The following is a 24,672-nucleotide window of genomic DNA, read 5'->3' as shown; positions in this document are numbered from 1 at the left end:
TTCTTCATCATGTTTCTATTACTAAATCAGTGACAGAATGCCACATTGACTTCATTTAACTACTTCCGGAAAAGACACACACATCTAGCTTCAATCCCTCTCCTAGATGATCTTTCCCGCACAGTGAATCCTAAAGCCCAGAGAAGGTCACAGTGGTCTCTCTCTCTCTCTCTCTCTCTCTGCTTCAACAGGCTCATTCAAAGCACACCGTCCCACTGTTCAGGTTTCAAATGCATTCATACTGTGATGAAACCCTCATAGATGCTGAAAAAATGGTAATGTCAAACTGAAAACACCTTTTATTTAGTCCTACACACTAGGAGTCAAATAATACTGTCATGACAAAGATGTGGATGGGCTATTTTCTTTTTCCAGATTTACAAGCCCCCCCCCCCCCGCCATTTCCTTCATATATCACAGTACTTTTATGCACCTAACATGTTCCATCCATTAGTACCACCAAAACAGTTTGCAATAAAGGTGTCTTTTCAATACAGATTTGAAGAATTTTATGAAAATGTATTTAATTTTTTTCAGATTTATAGCCAAAATATTTCCACATCCAGTGTTGCACTCAAATAATCGATTCTAATAGCTGAGATTCTTCTGAACATTTTGATATGCAACACATGGGCATTACAGTAAAACAAGTACAATTACTGAAGGCATGGTAAAATCGAAAAAATAACTTTAGGCTCTCAGGGTTAAATCATGTTCTTGGAGACTGTATGGTAGTTCACTCAAAACGGCCATGCCCTTAATTATGCATGGCTTTATAGCTTAAAATGCCATAAATTAAGAAGCTGGAAAGAAAAAGACCCCTGTGAACTTGTCACGAAGGGGGAAACCATCTACAGAGACCAAAACCTTGATTTGGACAAGGCCTTAAACATGTTTATTTTTCTTGTAATGTTGGACATTTTTACATGGGCTTCTGTGAGAATCTGCTCACTTCTGGAGTCAGCCTCAAGTTGCCAGTCAGAGATGCAACTTTTTCCATCTTCTGTGTATGGCTCATGTAGGACCATCAAAGCCTTGGCTCATACAGTTGGTTAATTTTCAGAATCATTTTTAAGACCAATTTCCCACTGACTTCAGTGTTATTTGTGTTGTGACAACACACAAGTGGTGTAGTTGAGTCCACTCCATCTGAGAGTCCACAGCTTCATCAAAGACGGGATGTGATGCAACCTGTCCATTGTGCCAATGGATGGTAGTCACATGAAGTTTGCCTTAATATTGAGAGTGGTGTGGGAGCTGTTTATCAGACATGGAAAGGATGTAAATTTCGGGACACATCATCAGTAGTGTACCTTTGAATCACGGGGTGTTTCGGCCTTTCAACACTAGACACCCTCGTCAAAGGTGGCCAGCTACAGGGCGATCAAGCCTGATCTGGCCATCCCCATCTCCATCCAATAATTAGCTCATCCACCTGCTTGAAGAGCTGAACTAATTACAATCAGCTGGTTTATTGGGAAGATGGACCAAATATGTGGCTGGACTTTTACTTTCTGAAGCTAGATTTGACACCTCTGTAATCAGACAGCGTGGGACCCTGAGCCATTTCTTCATGTATGAAGTCATGGTTGGCTCTATCTTTCCCACAGTTGTTATTGGGATCTCGTAGATAGTGAGTGGCCACATCACCTGAGTTAGAAGTCCAAACTGCAGAGCTTAAGTTTCCCTGACAGCAAGGTCTTACTGATGTTTTCTAGGCTGTTGGTGATGCCCTGCCTTAGTTGCAGCACTTGATCTTTGTCCCTGAAGCTTACATTGTACCATCTGTCCAGGCTTTTGACAGGTTGCTCAGACACTGTTGGAATTGGGTCATCACCAGTGCAGAACATCAAATGTTTAAGTACTCCCATGACTATTGTGATGCTTCGTGACTTGTTTGGCTTGGTTTTTATTCGAGCCCACTTGATGTTATCCTGCAGTTTCCAAGTAGCCGCTTGGTACATGCTGCAGTAGTGGTCAGAGTGGTCATGTCATCCATGTATGCTCGGACAGGTGGAAGGCAGATCAAATTCTTGGTTCGCTCACCCCCACCACCCATTTGGAGGCCCTGATGATGACCTCCATGGTCATTGTGAAGGACAGGAGTGAGATTGTACAGCCTACCATGATGCCTACTTCCACACGCTGCCATGATGTTGTAAAGTGAGCAGTTGTGAAGCACATTTGCAGGTCTTCAATGTAGTCTTTTATGAGATGAGTGATAGATAATGGAACATGGAAGAATTTGAAGGATTCCAAGAGGAGGTTATGGGGAACTGACCCAAAGGTATTAGCCAGGTCAAGGAAGATGACATGGAGGTTTCTTTTGTCCCTCTACGCCACTTGGATCTGGTGCCAGATCATACTGGTATGCTCCAAGCAACCAGAGAACCCAGGAATGTCAGCCTTTTGTGTAGATGCATTGACATATTTGTTCTTCTCCAGGTAGGTGGAGAGCCTCTGTGCTATCATGCTGAAAAAGATTTTCCCCTCAATGTTGAGAAGGCAGATTGGCCAGAATTGTAACCTTCTTCTTGGAAATAAGTACACCTCCAGTCCTTCGCCACACCTTAGGAATTATTCCCTCTTGCCACATTATCCTCATGAGTCTCCAAAGGTAGTGTAAAACATCTGGTGCATTCTTGCAAAGCTTATGTGATATGCCATTCTGCCCAGGGGCTGACACTGCTCTTGTGAGCTGTTCTGTGTTCTCTACTTACTTCCATTTTGGAGGTCCAGTCTCCAAGTTGAATTTAGGAGGTTGAATAGATGGGATGGGATGTCATGTGGGATAACAAACCATTTGTGCCTTTTTGTGTCACAGTAGACCTTTTCCAGATGTTGTTCCAGTCCCTGCTTTGGAGTTTTCAGGGTTCTGCTTTTTTTCCTTAGAGAAAAGGTGTTTGACAAACTTGAAGGGATTTTTATAGAATTGTGTTCTTGTGTGTTCCTTCCTCCTGCGAAGTTTCCCCAAGTTCTCTGCTTTTTGCAAGGTTGCCAGTCAACATTTGATGACCCCCTGGATAGCATGAGACCATCTCTCTCTGCATCAGTGGCCTTCTTCCGCTGCTTTCACAGCTGCCTTCTTTCTCTAACCAGTCTTTTGATCTCTTGCTGCCTGCTGGAATTGGCTGTTGCTGGTGTTACTTTGTTGCTTTTCATGTTTGCTCCAAAGCACTCTTTTCCATAGTGGTAGATGATGTCGCCCATCCTTTCAACCTCTTTATCTGCGCTGCCCACTTCTTGCTCCAGGATTCTTGACAGGTCATTGTTGGCTGTTTACCACTCTCTCTTTTCAACAGCTTTGGGCCACTTCACACTTGGTCTGTGCTCTTTGATCTTTGGTTTTTGTCCCGTCGCTGTGCTTCAATGGAGTGATTTGACTGATTACTTCATAAGATGTATTGGTCAATGCGAGGCCCCTGGCTCTGCTCTCTCATGCACCCTCTCTTTCGTTGGTGGGTCCTCAACCCTTTGTATGATATTTTTTAGTCCAGCCACATGTGCATACCTGAAGTGAGTGTCCTACTCTTGCTGTGGTTGTCTCTCATATTCTTGCTCGTAATTGTGTCTGTTCCTGGGTCTGTGGCCATGTTGTCAATCGTTTAACCATTTTACTCCCCCGCTCTTGCAGGCTTTAGGGGTATAGGCTTTGTTCACTTTCTGTAGCACTTGGCGGGTGTCTCCAACAAACTGAAACAGCGTCAAAGACTCATGGGTAGCTTGCCCATTACAGTCCTAGTGGGGTCGATTCCCTGCAGTCAGCTGTCTCTCCAAGCTGCCACACAGAATCCCTATGTTGCCAGCTGTCAGAATCATAAAACACAGGACATGATGGTAAACTTCCATTGTGCCAGTGGATGGTAGTCACATGAAGTTTGCCTTAATATTGAAAGGACTCTGATTCCTTGGGATCTAAGTCCCAAGTGATAATATTAGGCAAGAAATATGTGCAAAGAACAGGCAAATAAATAAACACACTAGATATCAAACTGATTATATATACATTGAATTCTTCCTTGTTGAGAAAAGCGACTATTCAGAATCAATACAAACATCTGCATGCACTCAAAGAGACCACATTGACATATGTGTGTGTGTGTGTGTGTGTGTGTGTGTGTGTGTGTGTGTGTGTGTGTGTGTGTGTGTGTGTGTGTGTGTGTGTGTGTGTGTGTGTGTGTGTGTGTGTGTGTGGTAGCATTCACATTATATAAGTCCATGGTGTGAACAGACTGGGAGTTGGACATACAGCTCAAAAGTTTACATACCTTGAGAGAATGAAAAATTCATAACTCTGACAAAAGATCAGATTTCTTTATCCTTTATTAACTGACAAAATTTCTCTGGATCTCATCCAGATTATAGATTCTGTGGCCATTTAAATATTAACATTGAAAACCCCATTAAATATATATTTTACAATATCTTAATCAAACATGCCCCAGTCACACTCATATTTGAAAGTGAGGTGTAGACTGGCACCCACTATCGACCGACAAAGTTTGAATTTAATATTGAAAAGTCCATTTGATGTACATTTTGCATTATAGCTCAATCAAACATGTCCCACTTTCATTTGTGACAGTAAGGTGCAAACGGACACTCTCAATGAATTGACTAAGTTTGATTTGCATCTGATCTAGAGGAAAGCCTTTTTGATGTATATTTTAACTTATGAAAAGCTGTTTGTAACAGAACTTTGACCTTGAAATTTTTTCCAGGGTAAACATTTGTGGAATTGGAAATGATATCTTAATCAATCATGCCCTGATCACTCTCATATTTGAAAGTGAGGTGCAGATGGGCACTCACTATCGCCTGAGAAAATTTGATCCAGATCTGAGCTGGATTAAGGATTTTGTGGATATTTGAATTTAATATTGAAAAGCTCATTTGGTATGCATTTTCCATTATATCTCAATCAAAAGTGCCTCAGTCACTCTCAGTTGTCTGTTATGGATTTAGCTATACCACCAAAATTGGATAGAGGTTCCAATTTTATGCCTGTTTGTCTGTCTTCCTGTTGTCAGTTAGAAACCAAATGCCAAAAAGCAATGACAAATTGTGCATAGCAAAAATACCAAATGTTCTGTTAAAATTATCTGATAAACAGGGTTCGGTAGGATTACTTTGAAATGTAATCCAAAAGTAATCAGATTACATGTAATCCACATGTATTCTTTCAAAGTAATCCTACCCAACCTTGCTGATAAAGAATTCAGAAAGTGAAAAGCTGAAAAGAAAACCTGACAAGACAGCAAAAAATCCTTCAAGTGCATGAACTAACATACTAACATACTCCTGACATTTGATCACATGTAATTTATCTCATGAAAAGCAATTTCTAACAAGGCTTTGACCTTGAAAGTTTTTCCAAGGTAAAATTTTGTGCTCTAGTTTACTGCATTTTTCCACAAATACCAAACATTCCAACTGAGTTTAGAAAAGCCAAAATACATTCCAGTAGGTCCTATAAAACCGTCATAGAAATTTCTATATAACCTTTCCATTCAGTGGATGCTCAAAGCACTTTAAAATGATGTTTCACATTTACTTCCCTAGCCAAGGCCGGTACCACATTTTACAGCTGGGTGGACTGAGTCAACGCAGATTAAGTGTTTTGTCCAAGGACACAGACAGACAGGTAGCACAAGCAGACTTTAAACCCAAGTCTAAAATTGGAGCAACTTTAACTCTTGACCCCTGTACAAACTGAAACTGACATTTATAATCATTTTTGCTGTTTTTACCCCATAACTCCATGGAATTCAGTCATAGATAGTCTAAACTATACCTTTTTGGAATTGTTATGATCAGACAAATATGTGGTATGGTTTTAGACATGATTGGAGCATTTGTTTTTTTATTCTAACCCCTGTGTAATTCTTTATTGACCCCTATAGCTCATTAGAGGTCAGCTCCAGGATGGCTCCATATCTGAAAACAAACATTAGTTAATTTAGAATATGTGTGCCAAATTCCATGCTTTTATCACAAAATGAACATTTTTTTTATGGAAATTGTAGCTAAGATGCACCACTAAGAAGCACTTTGGGGATTAAGGACCTTGTGCAAGGGCCCTGAGTGATTTTCTGGTCTGTCAAGAATTTGAAAGGATTGTCTGGTGACAAACCTACCTCTTTAACCACTTGACCATCAGTTCAGTTTAATTTATTTCTATAGTGCCAAATTACAACAAAGCTGCCTCAAGGCACTTCACATGAGTAAAGTCTAACCTCTCCTCCTCTTTATAGTCACCTTATTTCTGATGTCAAAGTCCAATTTGAGAATAGATTCCTAATAGTTTTTCTGTTTGAATTCAGTTTATCGGCTGCTGATGACGTCTGCCTGAAGGTATTGTGTTTCTGGAAGTCATGCTTGTAATGCTGCTTGTTAATAATTCATTTTTGCCTCCGCCAAGGAGGTTATGTTTTCGGTCGTGTTTGTTTGTTTGTTTGTCTGTCTGTCAGCAGGATAACTCAAAAAGTTTCGAACGGATTTTGATGAAATTTTGTGGAGTGGTTGGAAATGACAAGAGGAACAAGGGATTAAATTTTAGTGGTGATCCGGATCACGATCCGGATCCCGATGCTAACACGTTAGCATGTCTATGGCATTTTCAGTGTTAAAAGTTAGCATTAAGCAGTTGCAGCTGTCATCACATTCGGGTGCATTTGTTTTCAAATTGTAATATTTCTTAAATTTATTTTTGTTTATATATTAATAATCTATATCAATAGACAGCATCTGCAGTGATGCGGTCGCTGTGTCGGACCGTCGTGGTGAAGAGAGAGCTGAGTAGGGGGGCAAAGCTCTTGATTTACAGATCGATCTATGTTCCGATCCTCACCTATGGTCATGAGATTTGGCTCATGACCGAAAGAACGAGATCGCGAGTACAAGCGGCCGAGATGAGTTTCCTCCGCAGGGTGGCTGGGCGCTCCCTTAGAGATAGGGTGAGGAGCTCGGTCACTTGGGAGGAGCTCGGAGTCGAGCCGCTGCTCCTCCACATCGGAAGGAGTCAGTTGAGGTGGCTCGGGCATCTTTTCTGGATCCCCCTGGACGCCTCGCTGGAGAGGTGTTCCGGGCACGTCCCATTGGGAGGAGGCCCCGGGGAAGACCCAGGACACGCTGGAGGGACTACGTCTCTCGGCTGGCTTGGGAACGCCTTGGGGTTCCCCCGGAGGAGCTGGGGGAGGTGTGTGTGGATCGGGAGGTCTGGGCGGCTTTGCTTGAGCTGCTGCCCCCGCGACCCGACTCCGGATAAAGCGGAAGAAAATGGATGGATGGATGGATGATTATTATATACAATTTTAGAGAAAAAGACAAAAAGAAATAGATCACTGTGCCAAGGAGGGAATCTCTTTAGGGTCAGTGACCCTATGGCCTTGTTTAGAGAAGTGTTTCATAAATGTTAAAAAAAAATTCATATATTTGCAGTTTAGTTGAATAATAAATTGAATTTTGTCTCTTATTTGTTTTTGTCTATAAGGACATGCAATATCAATATCAGTGCTCAGGTGACAGTAGCTTCTGGGAAAGGTGCAAGTTGCAATAAACTGTGATGCCAAGCGCTAAGGATACATGCTATCCAGTCACAGCAGATGAAAACTTTTTTTTACTACTGAGCAAACATCATTGTTAGACTTTTTTAGGTTCAATGATTCCACGGCATGTAGATGTTATGGCGTCAGTGACCCCATGGCCTTGGCGGAGGTTTGCACTTTCTGAGTGCTTCTAGTTTCATCATTGTTTTTCTTTCACTACAGCTTTTTCTCCATTTTTGTGATCAATACATTAGCTGTGTACCCCAAGCTTGAACAGTCTTGGGCATTCATGTGTTATTTACAGCCAAGGTTGGGTAGGATTACTTTGAAATGTAATCTAAAAGTAATCAGATTAATCAGACATCGCACTCATCATTCCTTTGTTTAATGGACAATCCACTGTACCAGCTTAGCTCCAGTCAACATTTTCCTGCCATCATTTTTCTCGTTTAATGACATTATTACTAAAGAGTGAAGCTGGTCACAATTTGGCTGAATTAGATGTGGTTTTGGACAAATTCCTGTTTGGGATGGCTTGGTTTTAGCTAAACATTACTTCACCCATTTCCGTTCCTTTGCTTTGAACTTACTTGAATTGTTTTAACAAGAAATATCAGTGTCCATCTTCCAATTTCAAATTATATTGCAGATTTTTATGTATAATTACACCATGATAGCATGCTATTACACAAATATACTGGATTCTATTTGAACAAACTTTCCCTGCTTTCTTTTTTAAAATAAAAGCATGCTTTGTCCAAAAGCCATTAGAAGCAGGGTGTGTGTAGTGTGGTAAGGGGCACTGAACCAGGGCAGGAAAGTGGGCTGTCAGACCGACAAGGAAGCCAACATTGTCGGAGTAATTGAGGTGGAAGCTGGCTGGAAGAAGGAGCAAAGTGCAGAGGTGGAGGCGGAGGAATTGCAGTATTCTAGGGCAGGAAGATGGTTTGGTGGCACCATCCAACCAGAGAGAGAGGGTCGTCTCTGAACAGACGGGCACTGCCTCTCTCTACTACTCCCTCTGGTGCGGTCAGTCTCTCTCTGTCTCTCATCAATGACATGTGCTGTCTGCTTGGGACACTCCGTCATTCAAAGCAAAGTTTATTAATAGACCTGAGCAAATAGTCTAGTCTAAAAGTTTCCAGAGGTCTGTGCCACAGGCTACAATTTCATAATAGGATAATAACATGTACGAATTATTACACATCCTCTTTATTTATCTGTAATAATGTTAGCCACAGCTGAGACATGTCACTCATTATGAGTGGCACCTTATAGTTTGTCCACTTGGAAAATGATTATTTGTCTCAATATCCAGAGAAGAAAAATCAAGTTATGAATCACTTGTTGCTTTCTTGCCAAGACGTGTGGGGGTGTTTCGTAGATCAGTAGATCATAGTGAGAAGTGCACACTTCGCTTCCAGTTCCAGCATCCCAATGAGGACAACACCTTAGTGCCGCAACAGTCTCCACCCTCATGTGGTTTTAAACTAGGTGAATGTTTTTCTAATAACTGGAGTTGTAGTTCTGCTGCCAACTTCTATTAACCTAATGTGCATGTTTTGATGATGGGAGGAAACTAGAGTAACTGGAAGAAATCATAAACTATGTCTATCGTGGACAAAACTTGTGTGACACCACCCATGGGTTTTCTATCGAGGCCTGAAAGAGTCGATAAGAAGCTTAAAACATTTTCTTCTGTGTGTTTTCATATTGGCAAGGCATCATGACTAACCCATATTTGGAAAAACTGGTAAACTTTGATGGCCTCAGATGAAGCCCTACTGGAAGTCCAAAAAGTTACAGTTCCCCTGACTGGCCACTTGAGGCTCTTTCCAAAATAGAGCACATTCCCATAGGAGTCCACATTAAAATGTCCAAATTTACAGCAGAAATAAACATGTTTACAGCCTGCTACAAAAACCACTTTGGTCTCAATAGATGTTTTCATCCAGAAGAATCTCCACCCTAGAGAGGTGTCAAATCCAGCTTCAAAAGTACAAGTCCAGCCACATATTTGTTCCATCTTCCCAATCATCCATCTTATTGTAATTAGTTCAGCTCTTCAGGCAGGTGGATGAGCTTATTATTGAGATCACCTGCTTTAGGTGCACAGGTAGAACCAACACAGGGTTTTTACTTTCTGAAGCCAGATTTGACACCTCTGGTCCACATTTCAAATTGTTTTTGGAAATCATGGACATCGTGTCCTCCGGACAAAAGAGGAAGAAGACCATCCAGATTGTTACCAGCACAAAGTTCAAACGCCAGCATCTGTGATGGTATGGGGGTGTGTTATTGCCCATGGCATGGGCAAATTACACATCTGTGATGGCACCGTCAATGCTGAAAGGTACATCCAGGTTTTGGAGCAACACATGCTGCCATCCAAGCAACATCTTTTTCAGAGATGTCCCTGCTTATTTCAGCAAGACAATGCCGAGCCACATTCTGCACGTGTTACAACAGTGTGGCTTCGTAGTCAAAGAGTGCGGGTACTAGACTGGCCTGCCTGCAGTCCAGACCTGTCACCCATTGAAAATGTGTGGCGCATTATGAAGGACAAAATACGACAACGGAGACCCCGGACTGTTGAACAACTGAAGTTGTACATCAAGCAAGAATGGGAAAGAATTCCACCTACAAAGCTTCAACAATTAGTGTCCTCAGTTCCCAAATGCTTATTGAGTGTTGTTAGAAGGAAAGGTGGTGTAACGTAGTGGTAAACATACCACTGTCCCAGCTTTTTTGAAATGTGTTGCAGGCATCCATTTCAAAATGAGCAAATATTTGCACAAAAACACTAACGTTTATCAGTTTGAACTTTAAATATCTTGTCTTTGTGGTGTGTTCAATAGAATATAGGTTGAAGAGGATTTGCAATTCATTGTATTCTGTTTTTATTTACATTTTACACAACGTCCCAACTTCACTGGAATTGGGGTTGTACCCTGACCCTACCCCCACCCCCCAGGCCTCCGCTCTGTCGCTCCTTTCCCCCCACCGGGAGGCAGCGCGGCTCAGCTGCTACAGCTTTCCGTTTTCCCCCAAGCTCGTGGCTGTGCAGGAGGCTGCTGCGGGTCCCCCACACTCATATTGCCTCAATTCAGATGACGGACTGTCTTAAAAAGTTAACGTACATAAACAATCAAATGTATATGCGGTGTTTTAATTCTGATGTGTGCCATTATTACGTTCAACTAGTAATAATTGTGGATTAATTGCTGTATTTTTTGTCTGAGGTAACTGGGTGTGACATGATTTGCCCTTTTAGGGATCAATAAAGTTGTTTGAATCCTAAGATAGTTTCCTCTTCCATGAGAACTGTTTGAGGGTTATTTTTTTTCTATCTTTTCTAACTGTTTTAAGTCATAAAATTCAGTATAATTGTGGGTGTGATCACCTTGATTGACAACAGCTGAGCCAAGTACGTCCACCACTCACTGTGAACGTAGGTCAGAGGCCACTTGATGCTGCTGGTAGCTGTTGTGGAGGCTGTGTCTGTTTCATTTGGAATATTTTATTACAAACACTTTGAATATAATATGGCTTGTTGTGTGGTGAAACTTCCTAAAGTATGTCTCTGCTGCTATATTCGCCTTGAGTGGAATTCTTGTCAAATTTACTGTTACAGTGTTAGCACTTTGAACAGCTGTCATAGCTTCATGTGTTAGACCAGCCTAGTCTCACGTTTTTTTGTTTTTTTTCGTGCTCCCATGACGAAATGAGTCAAATTTTCTTTACAGAGCTGTTATTAACTCACTATTCCTAACCCTGCTCCCACCCCCAACCCTAACCTTAACCATAACCTAATCTTACTCCTTCCCCCCACCCTAACCATAACCACCCCTGACCCTCCGCTTCACTTTTAATTTTGTGCAGCCATCACGGAATGAATGAGAATGAATTCGTGCTGCCTTGACAAAAATGAGGCACCTTTCATCACAATATCACGAACCAATAGATTACTGTATATTTCGTGCTGCTGAAGCACGACTTGCCGTGAGACCAGGTTGGTTAGACTCACTTAATACACAGTTACTGAGAAAATAAGCAGCTCATAACCTTTAATGTTCACATAAAAGCAAATCGTCTTCTTCTTTCTGTTGCTCCTGTTAGAGGTCACCACAGCAGGTCAACAATTTCCATCTCACCATGTCCTCTGCATCTTCCTACCAGGCCAACCACCTGCATGTCCTCCCTCATCACATCCATAAACTTCCTGTATTATTACAGATAGTAAGTCCCTTCAGCTGCTCCCTTGTTTGCACTTGGGGTCGCCACAGCAAATCCAAGGTGGATCTGCATGTTTGAATTGGCACAAGTTTTACGCCGGATGCCCTTCCTGACGCAACTCCACATTACATGGAGAAATGTGGCAGGGGTGGGATTTGAACCCGGAACCTTCTGAACTGAAACCAAGCGCATTAACCACTTGGGCACCACCCCTGCGACTCCTGTATTATTACAGATATTTGTAAGAAAATTCTTAAAGGAAAGAGGTGGTCTTCCACAGCAGCTAACAAACGGAGCTAATGGCCTGTGCGTGAGTCTGAACTCTTGGCTCAGCGAACTTCAAGTCAAAGCGGCAAAACATAACTTTATGGCTTGCAAAATCCTAAATGAAAAAGTTAGAAAAAATTCACCCTGCATACAATTCTCATGGAGGGAGCAACTGTAGAGACCAAAATTTTTTTTTTTTTTTTTTTTTTTTTCAAGGCTGTTAACTTCTTTTTTCTTCTTCTTTTTTTTTTCTCTCAAAAGATTTGCGAATGAGTACAGCTTGGTTGGGGGGGGGGGGGGTTCTGTCAGGATGCTCCCTCAGAAATGTTTTAATTTTTAGGTGCCATTTCCTGCATTTTTTGGCACATATTTTTACCACAAATTATACCACGAGAGAAAGAAACTTCATAACCTGGTTTTATTAATTTAAACCCGTCTTGTACAATCTTGAAAATGATGTAATGGCGTTATGATAACAAGTAACAGAGAAAATTTGAAATGTCTGTGGCTAAAAAAGTGAACATCCTTACTGAATCATAGTCTGGTATAAATGTATCTGGCTGAGTCACTTTTTACTGATAAGAGGGTTCAGAAACAACATTCGGCAGGGATTTAATTTTTTTGTTTGGTCCATGAAAAGGATGGCAATGTGTTTGCTTTTGTTGCCAGCCTCAAGTGACCAAATCAAAGAACGGCAACTTTTCCTTCTTCCCAGTATGCCTCATTTCTGATCATCAAAGCTTACCGCTTGGAAGAAACCTATGTACAACTGTACACATGAGGAACAAATGCAGACTTCACACACAACAACAAAACCAATGGCCATTACAATATAATGTTAACCAAATAAATTAACTGAATCTAAATGTACCAGCATATGATGTTCACTGAATCTTAAACATACCGTTAACTGAATACTTAATTTAATATCAAACTAAGAGAAGGTAAAGCAAACAGAAATTTGAATCTCGTTACACAGTTGCTGTCATCTTCAATTTGTGAAAAAACTAACGTGCTGCATCAGCATGCTGAGACAGCTAGCTGAACATCAAATAAACTCAAAATAAAAGTAACAAAATAAAAAGTTAACAAAATAAGCTCAGGTAAGACAAATTTTCATGTAAATTTTTTGGAATGCACTAGTTAGAGTAGACCACAGAGAGGCGGAGTATCCAGTTCCTTCTTTTGCTACCTTATTCCTCCCTGAAATCATTCAGGTCCAGAACATGAACTGTTGAAGGTCAGTGTAACCACCACATTCTTAAAAACCAGCTTGGCTTTTAGTGGAGCCATAAATCTTCTTAATGTGCCACAAATGACACTGGCCTGCACATGAAATGGATATAAAGGTAACTGAAAAAAACTAACTGAACTGAATATACAGTAAAGCTAAGTAAAAACACACAAATACCCCTGAAACAAAGCTATTAGAATATAAAGTTATACGGAAAAAACGGAATCTAAAATGCAATAAATATGAAGCTTAACTTCTTCCTACCTAATTTTTTATATAGCGCCAAATCACAACAACAGTTGCCCCAGGCACTTTATATTGCAAGGCAAGGCCATACAATAATTAGTAAAACCCCAACGGTCAAAACGACCCCCCTGTGGGCAAGCACTTGGCTACAGTGGGAAGGAAAAAACCCTTTTAACAGGAAGAAACCTCCAGCAGAACCAGGCTCAGGGAGGGGCAGTCTTCTGCTGGGACTGGTTGGGGCTGAGGGAGAGAACCAGGAAAAAGACATGCTGTGGAGGGGAGCAGAGATCGATCACTAATGATTAAATGCAGAGTGGTGCATACAGAGCAAAAAGAGAAAGAAACAGTGCATCATGGGAACCCCCCAGCAGTCTACGTCTATAGCAGCATAACTAAGGGATGGTTCAGGGTCACCTGATCCAGCCCTAACTATAAGCTTTAGCAAAAAGGAAAGTTTTAAGCCTAATCTTAAAACTGAAGCAAGCTAACTTTTGATGACATAAAGTTTCATACACCTGGGCTAAAAACCTTCAAATACAATTATTTTCCAACTCTGCACATGTCATGTTGCCTAATAAAATGTGTTAAGTCAATCTCTACTTCATGTCACTAGAAAGTTTTTCAAATATATTGTTACAAGCTCCAACATTTGTTGAATATGTTTAATTTTTCAATGAAAACTATCTTTACATATACCAACTGCCAGCATCTATGCATGATGTGAATAATCCAGAAATGTGTTTATTTCATTTCAACAACTTTGAATGACTACCTTACCCTTAACTGGAATAAATGGGTTTAGAAAATGGATGGATGGATGGATGGATGGATGGATGGATGGATGGATGGATGGATGGATGGATGGATGGATGGATGGATAATTCATCACATCCCTTAATCCATAAGGGAGGTGATGCAGTCTGGTGGTTGGCTCTCACTGCGGTATTGTATCACTTCCTGTTCCGGAGCACAGCGGTGTTTTTCTGTATCTGTTAGCTGTTTAATCTGCGCAGTTAGATTGATCTAGTTATCTAGATTACGATTTGTTTCCCAGTGTAATCTTTACGTGCCTTAACTAAAGCACTCATTCTGCTGAATCACCTCTAAATTATTTACACATTATTCACTTTGCGTGTTTTTAGGAATCCGCTAGCTTAGCGTAGCTACTAGCTCTTAGCCGATTTAGCATGGCGGCTTCTCCTGTCTCTCCCGCACTTTTCTGCTCTGGGTGTGAAATGTTTAGTTATTCCTCGGCCTCCTTTAGCAGTAATGGTACTTGTAATAAGTGTAGCTTATTCGTAGCTTTGGAGGCCAGGCTGGGCGAATTGGAGACTCGGCTCCGCACCGTGGAAAATTCTACAGCTAGCCAGGCCCCTGTAGTCGGTGCGGACCAAGGTAGCTTAGCCGCCGTTAGTTCCCCCCTGGCAGATCCCGAGCAGCCGGGAAAGCAGGCTGACTGGGTGACTGTGAGGAGGAAGCGTAGCCCTAAACAGAAGCCCCGTGTACACCGTCAACCCGTTCACATCTCTAACCGTTTTTCCCCACTCGACGACACACCCGCCGAGGATCAAACTCTGGTTATTGGCGACTCTGTTTTGAGAAATGTGAAGTTAGCGACACCAGCAACCATAGTCAATTGTCTTCCGGGGGCCAGAGCAGGCGACATTGAAGGAAATTTGAAACTGCTGGTTAAGGCTAAGCGTAAATTTGGTAAGATTGTAATTCACGTCGGCAGTAATGACACCCGGTTACGTCAATCGGAGGTCACTAAAATTAACATTAAATCGGTGTGTAACTTTGCAAAAACAATGTCGGACTCTGTAGTTTTCTCTGGGCCCCTCCCCAATCAGACCGGGAGTGACATGTTTAGCCGCATGTTCTCCTTGAATTGCTGGCTGTCTGAGTGGTGTCCAAAAAATGAGGTGGGCTTCATAGATAATTGGCAAAGCTTCTGGGGAAAACCTGGTCTTGTTAGGAGAGACGGCATCCATCCCACTTTGGATGGAGCAGCTCTCATTTCTAGAAATCTGGCTAATTTTCTTAAATCCTCCAAACCGTGACTATCCAGGGTTGGGACCAGGAAGCAGAGTTGTAGTCTTACACACCTCTCTGCAGCTTCTCTCCCCCTGCCATCCCCTCATTACCCCATCCCCGTAGAGACGGTGCCTGCTCCCAGACTACCAATAACCAGCAAAAATCTATTTAAGCATAAAAATTCAAAAAGAAAAAATAATATAGCACCTTCAACTGCACCACAGACTAAAACAGTTAAATGTGGTCTATTAAACATTAGGTCTCTCTCTTCTAAGTCCCTGTTGGTAAATGATATAATAATTGATCAACATATTGATTTATTCTGCCTAACAGAAACCTGGTTACAGCAGGATGAATATGTTAGTTTAAATGAGTCAACACCCCCGAGTCACACTAACTGTCAGAATGCTCGTAGCACGGGCCGGGGCGGTGGATTAGCAGCAATCTTCCATTCCAGCTTATTAATTAATCAAAAACCCAGACAGAGCTTTAATTCATTTGAAAGCTTGTCTCTTAGTCTTGTCCATCCAAATTGGAAGTCCCAAAAACCAGTTTTATTTGTTATTATCTATCGTCCACCTGGTCGTTACTGTGAGTTTCTCTGTGAATTTTCAGACCTTTTGTCTGACTTAGTGCTTAGCTCAGATAAGATAATTATAGTGGGCGATTTTAACATCCACACAGATGCTGAGAATGACAGCCTCAACACTGCATTTAATCTATTATTAGACTCTATTGGCTTTGCTCAAAAAGTAAATGAGTCCACCCACCACTTTAATCATATCTTAGATCTTGTTCTGACTTATGGTATGGAAATAGAAGACTTAACAGTATTCCCTGAAAACTCCCTTCTGTCTGATCATTTTTTAATAACATTTACATTTACTCTGATGGACTACCCAGCAGTAGGGAATAAGTTTCATTACACTAGAAGTCTTTCAGAAAGCGCTGTAACTAGGTTTAAGGATATGATTCCTTCTTTATGTTCTCTAATGCCATATAACAACACAGTGCAGAGTAGCTACCTAAACTCTGTAAGGGAGATAGAGTATCTCGTCAATAGTTTTACATCCTCATTGAAGACAACTTTGGATGCTGTAGCTCCTCTGAAAAAGAGAGCTTTAAATCAGAAGTGTCTGACTCCATGGTATAACTCTCAAACTCGTAGCTTAAAGCAGATAACCCGTAAGTTGGAGAGGAAATGGCATCTCACTAATTTAGAAGATCTTCACTTAGCCTGGAAAAAGAGTCTGTTGCTCTATAAAAAAGCCCTCCGTAAAGCTAGGACATCTTTCTACTCATCACTAATTGAAGAAAATAAGAACAACCCCAGGTTTCTTTTCAGCACTGTAGCCAGGCTGACAAAGAGTCAGAGCTCTATTGAGCTGAGTATTCCATTATCTTTAACTAGTAATGAGTTCATGACTTTCTTTGCTAACAAAATTTTAACTATTAGAGAAAAAATTACTCATAACCATCCCAAAGACGTATCGTTATCTTTGGCTGCTTTCAGTGATGCCGGTATTTGGTTAGACTCTTTCTCTCCGATTGTTCTGTCTGAGTTATTTTCATTAGTTACTTCATCCAAACCATCAACATGTTTATTAGACCCCATTCCTACCAGGCTGCTCAAGGAAGCCCTACCATTATTTAATGCTTCGATCTTAAATATGATCAATCTATCTTTGTTAGTTGGCTATGTACCACAGGCTTTTAAGGTGGCAGTAATTAAACCATTACTTAAAAAGCCATCACTTGACCCAGCTATCTTAGCTAATTATAGGCCAATCTCCAACCTTCCTTTTCTCTCAAAAATTCTTGAAAGGGTAGTTGTAAAACAGCTAACTGATCATCTGCAGAGGAATGGTCTATTTGAAGAGTTTCAGTCAGGTTTTAGAATTCATCATAGTACAGAAACAGCATTAGTGAAGGTTACAAATGATCTTCTTATGGCCTCGGACAGTGGACTCATCTCTGTGCTTGTTCTGTTAGACCTCAGTGCTGCTTTTGATACTGTTGACCATAAAATTTTATTACAGAGATTAGAGCATGCCATAGGTATTAAAGGCACTGCGCTGCGGTGGTTTGAATCATATTTGTCTAATAGATTACAATTTGTTCATGTAAATGGGGAATCTTCTTCACAGACTAAAGTTAATTATGGAGTTCCACAAGGTTCTGTGCTAGGACCAATTTTATTCACTTTATATATGCTTCCCTTAGGCAGTATTATTAGACGGTATTGCTTAAATTTTCATTGTTACGCAGATGATACCCAGCTTTATCTATCCATGAAGCCAGAGGACACACACCAATTAGCTAAACTGCAGGATTGTCTTACAGACATAAAGACATGGATGACCTCTAATTTCCTGCTTTTAAACTCAGATAAAACTGAAGTTATTGTACTTGGCCCCACAAATCTTAGAAACATGGTGTCTAACCAGATCCTTACTCTGGATGGCATTACCCTGACCTCTAGTAATACTGTGAGAAATCTTGGAGTCATTTTTGATCAGGATATGTCATTCAAAGCGCATATTAAACAAATATGTAGGACTGCTTTTTTGCATTTACGCAATATCTCTAAAATCAGAAAGGTCTTGTCTCAGAGTGATGCTGAAAAACTAATTCATGCATTTATTTCCTCTAGGCTGGACTATTGTAATTCATTATTATCAGGTTGTCCTAAAAGTTCCCTAAAAAGCCTTCAGTTAATTCAAAATGCTGCAGCTAGAGTGCTGACGGGGACTAGAAGGAGAGAGCATATCTCACCCATATTGGCCTCTCTTCATTGGCTTCCTGTTAATTCTAGAATAGAATTTAAAATTCTTCTTCTTACTTATAAGGTTTTGAATAATCAGGTCCCATCTTATCTTAGGGACCTCGTAGTACCATATCACCCCAATAGAGCGCTTCGCTCTCAGACTGCAGGCTTACTTGTAGTTCCTAGGGTTTGTAAGAGTAGAATGGGAGGCAGAGCCTTCAGCTTTCAGGCTCCTCACCTGTGGAACCAGCTCCCAATTCAGATCAGGGAGACAGACACCCTCTCTACTTTTAAGATTAGGCTTAAAACTTTCCTTTTTGCTAAAGCTTATAGTTAGGGCTGGATCAGGTGACCCTGAACCATCCCTTAGTTATGCTGCTATAGACGTAGACTGCTGGGGGGTTCCCATGATGCACTGTTTCTTTCTCTTTTTGCTCTGTATGCACCACTCTGCATTTAATCATTAGTGATCGATCTCTGCTCCCCTCCACAGCATATCTTTTTCCTGGTTCTCTCCCTCAGCCCCAACCAGTCCCAGCAGAAGACTGCCCCTCCCTGAGCCTGGTTCTGCTGGAGGTTTCTTCCTGTTAAAAGGGAGTTTTTCCTTCCCACTGTAGCCAAGTGCTTGCTCACAGGGGGTCATTTTGACCGTTGGGGTTTTACATCATTATTGTATGGCCTTGCCTTACAATGTGGAGCGCCTTGGGGCAGCTGTTTGTTGTGATTTGGCGCTATATAAAAAAAAAATTGATTGATTGATTGATTGATGGTCTAGTGCAGGGGTAGCCAAGTTGGGTCCTCGAGAGCCACCTTCCTGACACTCTTAGTTGTCTCCCTGCTCCAACACTTGAATCCAATGAAAGGCTCATTAAAAGTCTGCTAACGAGTCTTTCATTGGATTCAGGTGTGTTGGAGCAGGGAGACATCTAAGAGTGTCAGGAAGGTGGCTCTCGAGGACCCAACTTGGCCACCCCTGGTCTAGTGGTTAAATGTTGGGCTTGAGACCATGGGATCCTCTGTTCAAATCCCAGCCTGACCAGAAAGTCACTAACTGCCCTTGGGCAAGGTCCTTAATCCCCTAGTTGCTCCTGGTGTGTAGTGAGCACCCTGTAAGACAGCACCCTGACATCAGGGTGAATGTGAGGTATTACTGTAAAGTGCTTTGAGCGTCTGATGCAGATGGAAAAGCATGATATAAATGCAGTCCATTTACCATTTAATTGCAATAGGTGGGTAAGCACATCAAAGCTGCATGTTTGATAATTCTTTGTTGGACTTTGTTTATTTGAGGAGTGACCCACTGCTTTGGCCATTGTTGGAATGGCCTAAGCAGTGGGTCACTCCTCTGAGTCTCATCCGCTTGAGGTTTCCTTACCACTGTTGCCTTTGTGTTTGGTCAGGGGGTTGGTAAGGTTAGACCTTACCTTTGTGAGGTGCCTTGGGGTGACTTATGTTAAAATTTGGCACCTTATAAATGAATTGAAATGAGTTAAATAAGACATACACTACAAGTCAAAACTTTGGACACACCTTCCCATTCAGTTGAGTTAGGAATTGGGGATGGAGGCTTGGTGGTAGCGTGAAACAGTGCCAGTGGGTGTCAATGGTCCTCCCTCCCAGTGAGGCCCACTGCAGATGGGAAAAAGCTGTTCTTATGGTGAGATGTTTAGTCTTGATGGACCGTAGCCTTCTACCAGAGGGGAGAACCTCAAAAAGATAGTATCAGCCCATTCCCTTCTCAGCAGAGCGGATGATAAGCTGCAGTCTGTCCTTGTCCTTAGTGGTGGCAGCAGCGTACTAGATGGTGATGGATGTGGTGAGGACAGACTAAATGATGACTGTGTAGAAGGGCACCGTCATTGTCTTGGACGGGTTGAACTTTTTCAGCTGACACAGGAAGTACATCCTCTGCTGGGTTTTCTTGAGGAGGGAGCCGATGTTCAGCTCCCACTTGAAGTCCCATGTGATGATGGAGCCCAGGAAGCTGACGTGCTCCACATTCCATCATAGATTCACAAAAACTTGGTTTAAAGTTCAGCACAGAGTTTTCTGGTATTTATATAGCGCAATATAGTGACCGGCCTTTCATAAGTGGATGTACCACATGCATATACTCTGCTTGTACTCACAGGGACAGACACTATCAATCATGTTTTGATTTTTATTCACTTGGAATTTAATGTATATGTCCATAAAATGTATAAAACAATATTTGCTAAGGATCACAAAAAAGCAAAAACACTCATTTGTGGTCTCGTCTGACTCATGACAACTCTGGATGTTTCTTTGAATATCTCTTTATCTACAATCAAGCTGGCTCACGCCAGATGGTTCTGTTGGCATCCTTTGCTTGTTCTGTGCATTTAGTAGGTATACACAGTAATCACTGGTTACTTGTTTGTATTGATGAATCAGACATTTTTTAAGGTTATTTCATTCAATTAAAAGTCTGCAGCCGGTCTGCTCTGTGTCAGCCTGATCTCGTCAGATCTCAGAAGCTAAGCAGAGCAGGATCTGGTTAGTACTTGGATGGGAGACCTCTTTGGAACACCAGCGGCTGTGTGTGTTTCTCCGGGTAAAACTGGAGTTGCGTCACGAAGGGCATCCGGCGTAAAACGTGTGCCAATTACCGATGCGGATCTGGCTGTATCTGCTGTGGCGACCCCAAACAAAACCGGGAGCAGCCGAATGAACAACAACAACATTCAATTAAAAGTCTACCCTGAAAAAACAGAATACAAATTTCTAATTCCTTACAGTGATGTTAGCAGATGAGGATACGTTTGCCACTCCTCTTCCGCTTCCATGCTATGAACCGGAGCACAAGCAGTGCCGCTGCCCTCACAAGAAACTTCACAATTGAGTAATCTGCATAGTCTACAATCTTGATTGTGCCCAGAACAAACCTATGATTAAATAAAAGATGCAATAGCACTCCTTTGCACACAGCAGCATATTATCTTCTATATCAGTGACAGCTATTTTAATCCCTATAGGCAGGAAAAATTCTATTACTTAGAGGTGAAATATTATGTAGTTTAAATGTGATGATACTGATATATCTTCTGATAATTACACAGAACAAATGGCAGCAATTCTTAAAATTCTGTGATGAAACCTACATGAAAACGAAATGTAATTGAGGCTCGATGTTTTACAGTTTAAATGTGAATTTTATTATAAATAATTGTAAATATAACCAAGAACCAACCAAAGTACATCACAGTGCCTTCACTCGGAATGGTAGTTGTTGTGTGGCATCGCTCATTATTTGCATGAATTAGCCTCCTTGTCTGTTTTTACCCTGTCTAGCCGGCAGCATAGCAACTTCTCTCTTGTAGCTGTAAAATGCTGACTCTGATTGAAAATGAATGGCAGCTAGTCACTTTGCCTCTGTCACTTGTAGCTAATGTGACCAAGGGGTTATGGGGTCCCAGCCATACTTGGCAAAATTTTAAACAATGCTGTCAGAGCAATCTCTGCTGAACAAAGTAAAAACACCATTTCCAGCAGCCAAATTGTATATTTTTTCCTGCATTTATTATTCAGTAATATAAAAGTTTTCATTTCAGCTAAAATAATGCCAATACAGATATGTCTATGAAAAGCTCATACTGGCCGTTATTATAGGGAAATTGATATATTGGTCGGGCTGTAATGCAAAGGATAAAACGTCTTCTATGTTGTCTGGGTGTCTTGGTGGCTTTCCTCACTCTTCTCCATCTTGCACAGTTACTTTTTGAGAACTGTCTACTCCACACAGATTTACCATAGAGTGCCATACTCTTTATATTTCTTCATAATTTATGTAAATAAAGTCCAAGACATATTCAGTGATTTGGAAATGTTCATGTACCCATCCCCTGACTTGTCTGAAGAAAACTGGCAATTAAACTGATTATTTACAGGTATTCTACCAAAGGGGCTGATTACTTATGCAACCCATCATCTTGGTTTTTATATTTTTAATTATTTTTATCAAGCTGTAGAGATTTGTTTTCAATTTTAGAATTGATTATATTGAGAAGCCTGGTTTACTTTTTGTATTTGAAACACCAAAACCAAATTTAAATTTGTGAAATACCAAGGGCTGAATACTTTTGCAAGCCACTGTACAACAGAGGTACGACATATTCCAGACTGCAGTGCTGTTTTCTACCATGCCTCATCCATATCCAAAACTCAGCTGACAACAAAGTCTTTGTGTTCACGTTGAATGAACCACCACCAGATTGTTACATGTCTTCCATTGACTGTGTTCAGGTTGTGCGCCACAAACCACTCTGTCCTCAGACACCAGGACCATCCAGCTGCTTTCCAGACAATCCTGTAAGTGCTGACCAGCTGAGAGAGCCAAAAAAATGCACACATTCCAGAGAAAACCAACCTGGGTCAGAATCCTGGTCTGAACCCCCCAGGGCTGAGATGATGGCAGGTCTACTCTAGACTGGAAAAGCTCTCTGAGTTCCACTATCCAAAGACTCTGAAACACAACATTCCCTTTGTGGCCACTATACTAACACCGCCCATTATGGCTGGTAAGATGGCTCACATTTCAACAAAGTAATTCTGGTGTATTCCTTTACTTAGATTATAAATTGTCATCCCTGTAAGGAAAATTAAACATCACCTAAAAGGTCACAGAGACAGAAACACTGCCCATATTGTCCAAGTGGAATGAAGTTTCTTGGAGACATACACATGATAACCTGAAATTATTGTGGTCACATGATCTTGAAAGAGACTTGGACAATGATACAATCTCACCAACCTTAAAGGTTAGCTTTGGCAGGACTGCCATGTAGTCTGTGGTCCACAGTCAGGTTGCAGACATGGTGGGTTATTAATCTAAATATATACATGATTACAACTACACCAATGTTCATTCAGGAGAAAGAAAATGTCCTTATTCTCACTTATTAACACAAGGCTGGTTCATAATCCTGTCTTTTATGGCAGACTTTCTATTTGAGAAATATAATGAGACAGAGACGTGCTATGTTGGAACACATATACCTCATATGTTAAATTAGGAAATATGAAAGCAGGCTCGGTGTACTTTGAGTTTATTGTCGACAGCTAGGCCAACAAACATGAATGAGGTTTTGCCTTTTTATTCTTTTCTTTTCTGAAACGGGGGCAAGAAGCTCTGTCGTTGTCTGACCACAGGAATCTGGCCATCCAGACCGGCCTCTGTCATGTGGCCCGCCACCACAACCTCATGCATTCCAGAGCACACAAACATGTTGACCAAACGGGACTCATCAATCCAGATTATTCCATCTTCCAGCTTTTAAACATCCACACTGTTTTTCACTTGTTCCCTTTCACCAAACCACCTGCCCATCAACCCAATATGTTCTCATTAAGCTGACATCATTTTCGAGGCTCAGGTTTCTTTAAGTCATGCTTCCTTATTTTCAGGTAAGTGTTGGGAATAGTTGGCCTATAATTTTGGGCCTAAACAAAAATTATAATTTTTTTGTGTAGTTAATATTTAATAAATAATGCCCACTGAGCCAAGTGGAAATACTTTAGTATTGACTTTCCGGTTGTTGTCTTCCAAACTGTCTCGGAAGACACATTTCACTGAAAGGCCAGATGTCCCAGGCATTGTCAGAACAATTACATTTTGAGCGGAGATGATAGTAGCTTACACTACAACTAATAGAAATATGTCAGCAATGATGCTGATTAAGGTTGCTGGATAGGGTCAGGCTTCATCTATCAGAGAACTTCAACATCTTGTGATGACTCCTGCATCAAAGTGTCGGAGTTCCAGTTTCTTCCTTCCATTCTTCTTTGATAACTAATCAATGAAGGGCCTAGAGGAGACCAGCTGAGTTCAGAGGAAAGGATCTTAATTGAATGTGACAATAATTTTCACATATTTCTCTTGCCCTGTCTCAGATGCCATTAGCGACATTGCTGTGATAATAGTTGCCATGACAGCATGAGCAATGCGCAGTAATGACCCGGCTGGTGGTAATGTTCAGGGCCATATTTCCCATTCTTCCTTTACTCTTTCATTTCTTTCTTTTTCCTCATTTCTCCTCCTAAGATTATGCAAAGAGCTTTTAATCACACATTTTGAAACAACACTTTGATTTGTAATTAACTGATGAAATTTTCTGATTAAAACCATACTGCTAACATTAGCTTGTCTCAAATTGAGCTGTTTCTTTCTTTATTTTTTGTATGTATGAAATACCATATATTCAGGTAACTTTAAAAGGGAAGTCAAACTTGGTTCTATTTTTAGAAGTTGTGGGGTTCATCTTTTCGCTTGGGACAAAAGTGAATTTAATCGGCACAGTATTGATTTAGAACACAAACATTGT

General features: G+C 41.1%; 1 long non-coding RNA gene across 1 annotated transcript; it reads right to left on the bottom strand.

Annotated features, from left to right (window-relative positions):
- Positions 1–1,280: 1,280 nt before the first annotated feature.
- On the bottom strand, positions 1,281–24,672 carry LOC117509769. The gene is made up of 4 exons (XR_004560510.1): positions 24,662–24,672; positions 17,175–17,181; positions 16,182–16,188; positions 1,281–1,395 (listed from the first exon to the last, which is right to left on the bottom strand). It is a non-coding gene; the product is annotated as an uncharacterized LOC117509769 (long non-coding RNA).

This window comes from Thalassophryne amazonica, chromosome 5 (genome assembly GCF_902500255.1).
Source record: "Thalassophryne amazonica chromosome 5, fThaAma1.1, whole genome shotgun sequence".
NCBI lineage: Eukaryota > Metazoa > Chordata > Actinopteri > Batrachoidiformes > Batrachoididae > Thalassophryne > Thalassophryne amazonica.
This window is presented reverse-complemented; position numbering and strand designations above follow the sequence as displayed.